Source organism: Panthera leo, chromosome C1 (genome assembly GCF_018350215.1).
Source record: "Panthera leo isolate Ple1 chromosome C1, P.leo_Ple1_pat1.1, whole genome shotgun sequence".
In the NCBI taxonomy this organism is placed as follows: domain Eukaryota; kingdom Metazoa; phylum Chordata; class Mammalia; order Carnivora; family Felidae; genus Panthera; species Panthera leo.
The window spans coordinates 200,275,572-200,287,959 of NC_056686.1; positions in this window are offsets into that span (position 1 = coordinate 200,275,572).

Consider the following 12,388-nt stretch of genomic DNA (forward strand, 5'->3'; position numbering starts at 1 on the left):
CAGGAGCAGAGTGACCTGAGGGTCACATCCCGGGTCCAAACTCCATTCTCTGCCATAGGCGACTCCAGGGCTGGGACTGCAGACTTTCCTCCATATGTAGATGGAAGAACTAGGTAATGACATGACTCCAAATAGGATATAGTTGGTGTCTGTCTCCAATTTATGGAGCCCAAGACTTGGGATGGTAAAAAGGGCTCCCTTTGGCAAAAGGGGCCATGAGAAATCTCTCTGGCCATCAGCACCTCCAGACCTCCCATTCTGGCCAAGGTCCTTGGCCATAATGCAGGCTCAGCCATTGGAGAAGGACCACCTTCCAAAATTGTGATGACATGTTTCTTCCTTTAACATATAAGTATCTTTTAACTCAAAAAGATTTGGAATTAAGGGTAAGCATTTTATATAGTCAGTTTACATCACTAATATTTTAATGTTTAGAAGTCTGTGCATTTTTGGTATTTCATGTTCTTATCATGTTAAAAAAAAGTTAGTCTACTAGGGTACAGGTCAATCTTGTAACTTCAATTTTTGATAAGTAACTGAATGATTAGGCATGAGTTTAGGTTGAAATCTTAGTTTATATTGTATTCAAATGATTAAGGAAACTTAAGAATCCCTGTCTTTAGAAGGTTAGTGTATTAAATTTATAAGAATCATTTAAGCAATTGAGAACATTTATCAGACACATTCTTTTAAGTAAAAGCAAATATGAAATTTATCAATGCAGTGCAAAATGTTCTTCTTAATAAGTTTGTAACTGGGACCAAACATTAATCAAAGCTCCTTATAAAGTGATAGTCAGACTCACCAGCTCCATAATCAGAATTATAAGATTTCTAAGTTGAAAGTAATGGATTAAAGGAGAACTAGAGGTTTTCATGTGGAACCTTAATTAATAGAATATTTAAAATTAATTTGAAAGTGACCTCTGGATAAGTTTTCTGCTCATAAAATCTACTTGAAGAACATAAAAGACATCACATTAAAATTATTTTGATCAGGATGATTACTAGCATACGGGCTTTCTGTTGCTGTGTGAAAAATTACCTCGAATTGAGCAGCTTAAATGAATACCCACTATTTATTATCTCACAGTTTTCATGGATCAGTAGGCCAGGCACAGCATAACAGGGTCCTTTGCTCAAGAGTGCATCATTCCTTGCAGCTGTAGGACTCATAGTGCCTTGCTTCTTCACGGCCAGCAAGAGAAACCGTCTTTGACTTATAGATCTTGTTTTAAAGAATTCATCGATTAGGTCAGGCCCACCCAGCCTAGTCTTTCTTGTAATTAACTCAAAGTCAGCTGTTTAAGAGCCTTGATTGCATCTGGGAAAGTCCAGTCACTTTTTTTAAAACAGTTTTTTAATGTTTACTTACTTTTGAGAGACAGAGAGAGAGAGACAAAGTGCAAGTAGGGTGGGGCGGAGAGAGAGAGAGGGAGACACAGAATCCGAAGCAGGGTCCAGAGTCTGAACTGCCAGCACAGACCCCGATGTGGGACTCGAACTCATAACTGTGAGATCACGACCTGAGCTGAAGCGGACGCTTAACTGACCGAGCCACCCAGGCGCCCCTAAAGTCCATTCACTTTTGCTATATAACGTAACCTAAGTACTGACGTGCCATCATAGTCACAGATTTGGCACACCACCAGTTTGTCTATACTGGGGGAGTGAGAGCGTTAAGGGCGCTCATGGATTCTGCTTGCCACACTTCATAACGGTATCTTCCTTCTATTTAAAAACATAGTCCCTAGGGCATCGCTTCTACCACTGTCACTTCTTCCTCACCTCCCCTCTCCTCAGTCCCATCACTCAGGGTATGGCCGATGCTGTGTCCCCACCATCTCCTGACCCCGTCCCTTCTCCAGAACCACTGCTTTCACCTTGGTTCACTAGGCCCTTCTCTTTTGCTGGCCGGTCATAGCTGCCACCGCCCTGGCTTCCCTGTCTCCCGTCCTGTGCCCTCAATTTCTTCTCTATCCTGCAGTCAGAAGAATCTTTCTCTTTAAAAAAAAATTATTTGAGAGAGAGAGTGCAGGTGGGGGAGAGGGGCAGAGGGAGAGAGAGAGGGAGAGAGAGAGTGAGAGAGAGAATCTTAATCAGTCCCCATGCAGAGCAGGGCTAGATCCCATGACCCTGGGTTCATGACCGGAGCTGAAATCAAGAGTCAGATACTCAACCAACTGAGCCACTCCCGCGCCTCTAGAAGAATCTTTCTTAAATGTAAATCTGATCATACCGTTTCTCCGCTTATAACCCACGGCCCAGTGGATACATTTCAAACCCCTTACTTGCATGTTCTTCTCCATTTAGCCCCTCAGACTGTCTTTCCTCCATCCCGCTTTGATCTCTCCAGGAGTTCCTGCTCCCCGCCCATTTACTGGGCTCCTATCATCCTAAATTGCTACATGCCATTCAACAGACCAAAACTTCTTCTCACCCTAGTGCTTGTCCTCAGGACTCTCTGTGCCAGGCGGTTCTGTCCCCCAACGTCCATCTGGTAGACCTACAAGGACTTGGCATATGGTTCAGCTTCTCTCTGAGAGCTTCCCTACCCTCACCGGTGGCCTTGACCACTCCCCTTTCTTGCCCCTGTCTGCCATAGTATATGTGGACATTACAACTCTGTTAACGCTTTACTGCACACATGTAAATTTGTCTTTCCTTCATTCTCTTAGACAGCAAGATCCTTGGAGACAGAAACAATTTCGTGTTTATTGTGCTAGCCATAGTTACTGGCACAGTGTTAAGAATATAATAGACAGCTCGTGCTTTTTAATAAAGGAAAGAAACAGGAAGTAAATGAATGCTTCGATTCTCAGAACCTCAGTTTTCTTAATGGAGGTAATATTATCTATTATGTAGGGTTAATGCCAGGACTGGGGTTGTCATAGGTCTGCCTTTTCACCAGTATAGCTCCGGGGAAATCAGGATGGCTAGAAAATCGCCTCCAATAGTATGAACCAAACCCTTGAGACTTTTATAGTCTGGTTTGGAATGATAAAGTGGCAGACCTGTGACAGTGTGACAATAGCCTTCTTCATGATAATGAGATGCAGTTCTGGTGGCCATGAGACTGAGCCCCACAGACCTCCTACGACAGGGATCTCAACTGACAGAGGAACTCAGATGCTTGCTCTAAAATCCATCACTGTGTTTGCTCCAAGGCCACCCCTCCCACGGGCTGCTCCCCACTAATGATTGAGTGCACTGGGGATATTAAGGCAGATCGATTTCTAGGAGTCACAGGACTGCTCTGTCAGCTCATTTGGGCTTAGTGATTCCCTGACGGCTTTGCCAAACCTTCCTTACACTTCAGAGCAGTCTAGGGCATTCAACCCAGTGCTCCCTCCCTTTCTCCTTCACACAGGGTTAGATTTGTTCTATAGGCTGAAGGCTCTCCCAGCCTTGTCCGGGTCTTTGCTGATTTCCTCTCACAAATGCATTTCCCCTCATAAAATCCTTGCACGTTTGATCTTGTCTTGGTATCTTCTCCTTGGAGGAGCCAGACCAGAAAAAGCAGTATACTATAAGGATATTTTTATTTTCTACGACTTAACAAACAGCAGTGGCACAAAGTGTCATTCTGTCTTAACCATGGTCTGGGGAAATGAGGAAAGGAGCTTTTGTCCTTACTTGGGACAGAGACTTAAAAAGAGGAGCCCTGGAGGGCAGGTCCATAGCGGTCATGCAAGTCATTGAGGAGAGTCGGGCAGGAGGGACACAGGACAGTGCCAGGACTGGATGCTTTTCCTCAGCCAGAAAATTGCCTTAGAGAGCTCATTTCTACCCCTGCCTAAGCAAGCTGTGTTCCCTAACCCTCACGTACACAAGTGCACACACACAAACACACACACACACACGAATACACATGCATTCGTACACACAAACATATGTACAGACACAAACATATATGATGCACACACATACACAAACACACATAAGTACACACTCACACACACACACACACACACACACACACACACACATTCCCCTTGAATCACTCATGGTCCAAGTAGGAGAGTATAATAGTACAGGAAGAATTCAAGAAAGGAGGTATTTACAGAGCCCTTGGCACGATTTTTAAAAAGTGGCAAGCCTGGGGAGCCTGGGTGGTTCCATCAGTTAAGCGACTCTTAATTTCAGCTCAAGTCATGATCTCAGGGTTGTGAGATCAAACCCCATGTCAGGATCCCTACTGGACATGGAGCCTGCTTAAGATTCTCTCTCTTCCTTTCTCTCTGCCCCTTCCCTGCTCTCTTTCTCTCTCTCTCCCCCCCAAAAAAATGGTGAGAAATAGTGTGGTATCCTACAGGCTAGTCATATCCAGGAGGCTTGAAGGAACAAGAGGGAGGTGGGCAATTACTGGAAGACAGAAGAAAAATAGCTTTGTGAGAATTATGGTCTTTAATGGAGAAATACAGGCATACACAACATTAAATATCCCAGTATCACTCTGCTCTGTCCTTCCGATCTCTTGCTGGTACTCCTTATCAGCCAGAAGTAATTGATGGAGCCCATACATCTGAGTACATATAATGCAAAGTAGAAAAGAATGGGCAGTGCGTATGGAGCATAAATGGCCGATATATCTCGCTCACCCCAAGTAAACGTGCAAAACGTCAGAGAACAAGCCCAAAAGTCACAAAGAGGAGCAAAGAATAGGAGTTTGTCCTAGGTCGCTATTACCACCACTTTATTTTTTCAGATGTTTGGTAATCTCTTTCCAAAGGTTTTAAAATGAAACTTTTGCAGCGCAGTGAAAATGTGTGGCTTGGGCTCCCTGATCTGGGTGGGCCCCCACCTTCTGACCAGCACCAGCCGGCTGGCCCCACACTCACGTCCAGTTCCGGAGCCAAGCTAGCAGCTCTTACCCTGGGCTGAGACAGGGCACAGCTCAGTGCATCTGGAAGGATGGGCCCTGACCACCAGCAATCCTAGAGCATTACAGAGACCAGTCCTCTGGCCTCTCCACTCAGGCTCAGCAGTTCACTGATGACAGCGTAGGAGGAAGATGTCGGCTAGGCTGAGAGACATCTGAATCTTGTCTTTCACATGTACGCCAGCAAAGGTAAGAGGAATACGTTTTTGGGTGAGCTGCGGGGTACACAATCTGATGAGATCAGGGTTGATAGTACCAGCCTTCACACCTTACGTGGGGCGATGGCTCCATGCACACGGACCGGGGCACAGAGAGCTGGAAGCAATGGTGTTCACGGACGGGCAGTAATGGTGGATAGAATCCCATCTCCAGGAGGTTTCTCTGACCCAGGCCACTGTAGGTGGCCTAGGAGGTGAGGAGAATACTTACCAGCTGCTGTGGGAGTGGTGGGTCCATCTCCTACACAGGTGGTCTCAGTCTGGACCATGGTGTGGGCAACATCTCCCTGTGATAAAGGTCGTGTCATTGCCCTTCCGTGCCTGCCTTTCAGGTAGAATTGTATTCTCAGACTCCGTGGCACATCAGAATCCTCCAGGGAGCTATTAAAAATCCCAATGACTAAGTAACACTCCATACTAATTAAATCAGAATGGCTGGAGTAGGACCCAGGCTTCATCCAGAGTTTGACAAAGTACCTGGGTGACTCCAAAGTGTCACTAAGGTACTGAGGCGGGATCTTCAACTTTAAGTATCCCTAGGCCTTCCAGATTTAGGTGCATGCTTCCTCCACTCTTAAGGGACCCCTGAGTCTATTTGACCCTAAGTATTCATTGAATGAGTAGGAAACCTGAGGTGCAGGAGATGAAAAGTAGGTAGTTAGGTAAAGTGAGCCAGGGGTCCAGACCACTTTCTGTTCTAATGGATTTGCAGAGCCTGGCAATCCCCTCAATGGCTACTAACTCCCTCTGGGAAAAGTTACAATCAGTTTGGCTCACCTTCTGGAAAGGCAAGCTGTGGTCAATTTAGGTAAGGCCTTAGGGAAGGAATTCTACGTTAAGGATTTATTAAGAGTTAAGATGGTGGGCAACGAGGAGCCACAGAAGAGTTTAGAGCAGCAGAATGCCATGCCTGGAGCTGAACTTGAGGATGGTAACTCTGAAAGTGGTGGTGAAGAGTGGGGAAAGAGAGACTGTTGCAGTAAAACAAGGCAGAAAGCCAAGGAAAAGTAGAGGCAAACGATTCTGAAGGGGGTGAGAAGCATAAGGGAGGACAAATGTGAATACTGGAGACATACTCGATACGTGTGCCTTTGACCTCTTCTTCTCCATAATGCAAACTGACTCAGGACCAAGAGTTGAGTTTTCACAGCTAGGAATCTGAAAGGCCAGTGTTGGCCCAAATGCCATTGGTCTCCACAGAAGTCTGGAGCACAGGATGAAGCCCCAGTGAACAGAAAGAGGATGAGCTTGTGGCCACAAACATGTAGGTCTTAGACTCTTGCCCTGATGTCTCATCGAGGGCAGGATCTAGCTTTTCACTCTGGAGGAGGTTGGCATGTAGGGAAGCTGGTAGGTGTTGGCCTACAGAATGACAGATTGGAGCAGGAACCACCGAGCCACCTGATCTCCGGACTTTTTCATGGACACCCAGCTTAATACTGGAATCCTGCATGTGGATCTGGATGAATCTAGAGGGCATGGGGAAGAAAATGCCAAGCCATTCACGCTGCTCCCTGGGTTGTTCCTCACTCAGCTTGACTTGAAAGTCTGGCTTCGTGCACTCTGGTGGGAAAGGGAGGGGGAAAAAAAAGAAGGGAAAGAAAGAGAGGAGAGGGAAAAAAAATTAACCGTTCAAATTCATGATTTTCAGCTATAGATGAAGTTGAGACCCAAGTGGCTTCTAAACTGGTGCATCACCAGTTTTAGTAATATAAACCATTTTATGAGGAGATAAAAACCAGGGCGCATTGTTAGAAGTGATCTCATGGGCCAAAATCTGGCCTTAACGCGAGATTTTTTAGGACTCTGTCCTTGAACCCCCAGGCTGCTGGTTTGCAGGTACCCACAGAGAGGCAGAACACTGTAGTTCAGACTGCCTGGGTTTGAATTCTAACTTGATATCTTTATACTTAGAGATCCTTGGACAGATTACATAACATCTCTGTGCCAAAGTTTCCTCACCTGCGAAATGGATAAAGCATTCAGAAGCACGCGTGGCCCATAATAAGTACTCAAACAGTATTGGCTATTACTGTTATCTCGCAGTTTAAGGGTTCCCCCAGGTAGTATGTCATAGTGAAACATCACTGGACTAGGAGGCTGGATGCCTTGGTTCTAGTCTGTTCTGCCAATGACTAGTTCTCTGAATTTGGTCAAGTGACATTTAGTGCCATTAAGTCTCAGTTTCTTTATACCATGAGGATGATTATAGTCTACATTGCCATGTAATTGTGAAGACCAAATATGAAAATGGATGGGGAAGCATCTTCTAAACTAGAGAACCTGACACAGCTCGAGGGACACCATGCCTTTTGAGTTGCCCCCTGGACCTTGACGGCACTCTCTTGTTTCCCATTTCCACCACCTTGCTCCCAACTGTATCCAGAGTTGGAGGACCAGGGGAGGACTGCTGGGCACTGTTCTCCCCCAGTGGGACCCTGGACAGGAGCACACTGAGGTTTATCCTTCAAATATTCTCTCTCTTCTTTATCCATTCCACCTCCTGGTGCCCATCTTGGGTCTTCTACTGAAGCTTTTTTGCTCTGTTTGGAAAATATCTGACATTTAACGAGAATAGTAGTTAAGAACCAACCTGAAGTCATATATTCCGCACAAAGGAACTTGAAGTCCCAAAGGGCTATAACCTTTATTGTGGAATTTGATCCCAGAAGTAAAGAGGGACGGCTGGTGTGGTGATCTGCTCACCTGGACTGGGTCAGAAAGCTTGGGCTTGAGTCCATCCGTATCACTGACTTTTCCTGTGAGGTCACTCAGGAACTCACTTCATTGGAAGGACTCCTTGGAAGGCGAAGGGGCTAAATTAGATTCCTTCAAACTTTCATTATAGGTTTTCTATGTATCCATGATTCTAAAATTCCAACAAGATCACTTACTATGAAGCATAGGCATTTTGTCACAATTCAAATAAAGAACATTCTAACAGACCTGACTAAAGATGGAATGAGAAACTGAGTTCCCCGTGTCTAGATGTTTTTAGGCAGAAGTTGAATGACTTTCTGCAGGTGGAATCCTGCAGGAAGAATTGAGTGGCTGAGTATTAAGGTTCCTGACAACTTGGAGATCAAGGGATTCTGTGAATTTTAGGAGATAGGAGGGACCACGAAAAAACATAATGAGAAATCTCAAGGAATGGAGTATCCTGGCCCTTCTCAGATCTTGCCCTGTTGGGGTCTGGCCTTTGAAAGATCCCCTATACACATGGAGCACTTGGCTTTGAATGGACCTTCCCGAGGGGAAGGGGTGGAGCCTGGGCTGGCCAGGCAGGCAGGGCTTGTGTCAGAGCAGAGGCCCCAGTGTCAACAGGAGGCACCCTTTGCCACTTAAGCTGGTGCGAGGATCTCAGGGACGGTGGTGTGGACAGATCAGGGGGAAAAAAAGAATCAGCCCGTGAAGTTATTTTCCTGGTTCATGGGCCTCCAAGAGGAACACTTTTTACTCATCAGCCTGTCTAGACATAGGAACTCACCAACTGGGCTGGCCTCTTCCTCTTTTAATTTTCCTTGCTCTGTCACTCTTGCCGAGGACGGGAAACAGGGTTGAAAGCTGACACCAGCAATCGTACCAGGACAACATCGGGGCTGTTCTGTGGGTCCCTGCTTTGAGACTGAGATGGGTCCAGCACCACATTTTTCAAGATTTCTGACTCTGTGCGGAGGGAGCGGTCAAACTGAATGAAAGTGGGGAGTTTAGGAAGATGTGTGGCTCTATTTGGAGGAATCTCTGGTGCATGCTCCATTTCACCACTAACATGAGCTCCCTGCATGTGCCATAGTTAGGGTCGTTTGATGAGTGGTGGTCTAGAATGGTGGGTGGCCCAGAGTGAGTATCACCTGCAAAGGGAATTGACTGGTAGAAGGGCTGTCTTAGTTTGGACTGCTGGAGGGGCTTACACAACAGCATTTCTTTCTCAGGCTTGTAAGTCTGAGCTCAAGGCACTGATTTGGAGTCTGGTGAGAGCCTGCTTTCTGTCTTACAGATGGCACCACCTTTTAGCTGTGTCCTCATATGGCCTTCTCCTGGAGCATGGGCCTGGAGAGAGCAAAATCTTCCTTCCTCTCTCTATAAGGATGTTATTTCCATCATGAGGGTCCTTTCTTCATGACCTAATCTGAACCCAAGCACCTCCCCAAGGCCACACCTCTAAATACCATCACATTGGGAGTTAGGGCTTCAACATATAAATTTGGGGGGGGGCATAAACATTCAGTTCATAACATTGGGCATGGCCATGATATTCCCAGAGTTCTTCTAACCAGTGGATACCCCATTACATGAACTCACGCAGTGCTGTGCAGTGACTAATCCCCTCCTTACCTACTTGTCCCCAGGGTCCCATGCAGCCGAGAGCCAACATGTTCTGGAGAAGAGGCCTAAAAGCAGGAGTCAGGAGGAAGGAGCTCTGGCCGCTTTGTGGCTGTACAGAGTCATCATCTTGGAGAGAGAACAGTGGAACGTATAACAAGACACATGACTTCTTTATCTAATAGGGGTTTATGATTTGGAGGGGAAGAATATTTGACCTCTTTGGCAGAGTTATGTTATACATAAATGGTTACTGACCCATTCCTTTTCCCACTGACTTGGATCAGGAAACTGAATGAAATTGCCAAGCAGCAGCAGCGAAGATGTAGTTTGGACTTTCTGGACTGACCAGCTGCCAAGAACCAAACTGGTGAAGGAGTAGGAAGTACTCATTAAACACCCGCTTATGTGATAGGCACATTGGGGCTTAAAGCCACTCAATCTAGCATTAACCCAATTTAGGTATTGAAGAAAAGATTGTCTTGCCTTGTCCATCGTAGGAATTCAGCAAATGTTGACATGAAGAATGTGATCCAGTGTAATCACTATTCAGCCGAGGGACAGTCTTTAGAGGTAGGGAGACCCTCAATCTCTTCCAATCCTGGAATCGAGTGCCAAGTCAGGATGTGATGTGCAAGTCTGGAGCCACAGCTTTCAAAAACAATTCAAATATTACACAGGCGAGGCACAAGGGGGAAAACAGCCTTTTGAATCCCCAGTTGTTTTCTTCCTTAAGAGAATAAGTTTGGAGCTTTGGACGGGGAGTTAGAACTGTGTATGTACATATGTATTATGTATTTATCCACTTATTCATCACATAATTATGAAACAAATACCATATTCTGGGTGTGGGGCTTGGCACTGAGGATAGAGCAAATAAGATAAACACGGTTTCTTGTGCTCAAGAAGCCTCTAGGCCAAGGAGAAAGTCAGACATTGAAAATGGGTGTTTTAAATGTGATCATGTGATGTTAGGGGACAATGCAAGGTGCTATGGATTAAATCAATTTTTTACGTAATGCAATTCTTATTAATTAGAAATAGAATTCAAACAAAGATTAAATATTGTCCCATACACATTGTGACCATGGCTTTGCAAATGAACTTTGAATGAACATATCAAGACGTATGCATATAAATGAGTGTTTCTCCAGCAAAGATTCACTCTGGAAACCCATGTTCACATTCCAGTGATACTTTCCTGGTTACTAGTATGTATATATTATTTCTCATACGTGTTAGAGGCTGAATATGTTCTTCTGACTATTTTTGTTACCATTTATCCTTTGATTTTAATTCTGGCTTCTTGAGTTGTTACGAGTTGACCATGACTTTTTCTCTACCTAGCTGTGTGGGCTTGGCAAATTATGTGACCTTCGTTTCCTGACAACAGAATGTTCTCTATGATTCTGTCCTGCTCAGACTTTCATCAGCCTGGTACATTATCTCAGGACCTCCAGCATCTGAACCCATAGGCTGTCATCTGGGAGGGGATGTCAATGGACAGTAGGTGCCTTCAACCTCTCTGGGTTGAGAGGTGATGCCTGACTGCTGGGCAGCTGTACTGTACTCATTAATAGAGAGGGTGGCTCTTTTCCACATTGGTTTTTGTTGTTAATTACAGGTACAGATTTTATCATGTTTTGGGTTTGGCCAGTCCTCTGTGAGACATACTCTGGGTGATTGCTGCCTATCAGGGCTGGGATCCTCCCTCCATACACAAAACAAGTGAGACAGCTGCTGTTTGTCATGACCTTGGCCCCAAAGCCATGCCATTCCTCCCCAGGCCCCTTGAGAGAATGCAGAAACAAAATCCAGTTTGCTGAGGTGCCAAGCATCTCTGGACCAGAACAAGAAATGAGGTATGAGAACCTCAAGGACCAGGTGGCTATGTTTTCTCAATGGTCAGACAATACCTGTGTATACTCCACTCATCAGGTCAGCGGCAGAGGACCTCAGAATGTCCAAGCTGGTGGAAGGAGGAGCCTGGGAGCTTATCTGCTTCTGTATCTTGTGTGCAGATGAGGAAACAGATACCAAGAGGCATTTCTGAGATCAGAAAGCTCAGCAGCAGCTGGCTATGGAGGACTCAAGTTCTCCTGAACCTGTGCTCTGGGTGTTTTCCTCTCCATCCCTGTTCCTTAAGGTCAGATGTCTGAAATCATTCCCAGTGCTGCACACACTCAATGCAGACATTTCAGAATGGAGGCCTATGGGTGGTACCCAACATGCATAGCTGAATTTGTTTTTATTTTTATTTTTTCTTGTGATGAGAACTTTCAGATTTACTCTCTTCACAATTTCCCTCCACATCATACCACAGTGTTAGCTGTAGTCATGTTGGACGTGACACCCAAGTACTTATTTATCTTCTAACTGAAAGTTTGTATCTTACAATCATTCTCCAATTCTTCCTCCCCCAACTCTGATAACCACAAATCTAATCTCTTTATGAATTTTTTTTTTTTTAGATTCCACATATAAATGAGATCTTACAGTATTTGCCTTTCTCTGACTGACTTATTTCACTGTTGTCACACATGGCAGGATTTCCTCATTTTTATGGCTGAAAAATATTCCAGGGTGTGAGTGTGTATGTGTGTGTGTGGGGGGGGGGGGTGTACTGTTTCCACGGCTTGTCTATTGTAAATAATGCTGATGTAGCTGATTTTAGTTGCTTTCAGAATATACAAATTGAGGTGATATTAAAAAAATTGGGAGACATTTACATAAAAACCCAGAATCTTGGCTTCTCTTGCAAATATAGAAAATTCTGGAAAACCAAGGCAATCATCGTCCAGAGCCAGGTTTCATGCTCTCCTCAAATTGTCCATGTCTCCACATTCCCATGATTGTGCACATTCACTCACTCATAGAGTTGCACTAATAAGAGTTATCTGATGGCCCCATGAGACTTGCTTGCTATTTCTTATATGTTTTAGGACCCCCACTGAGGTTTTCCCACA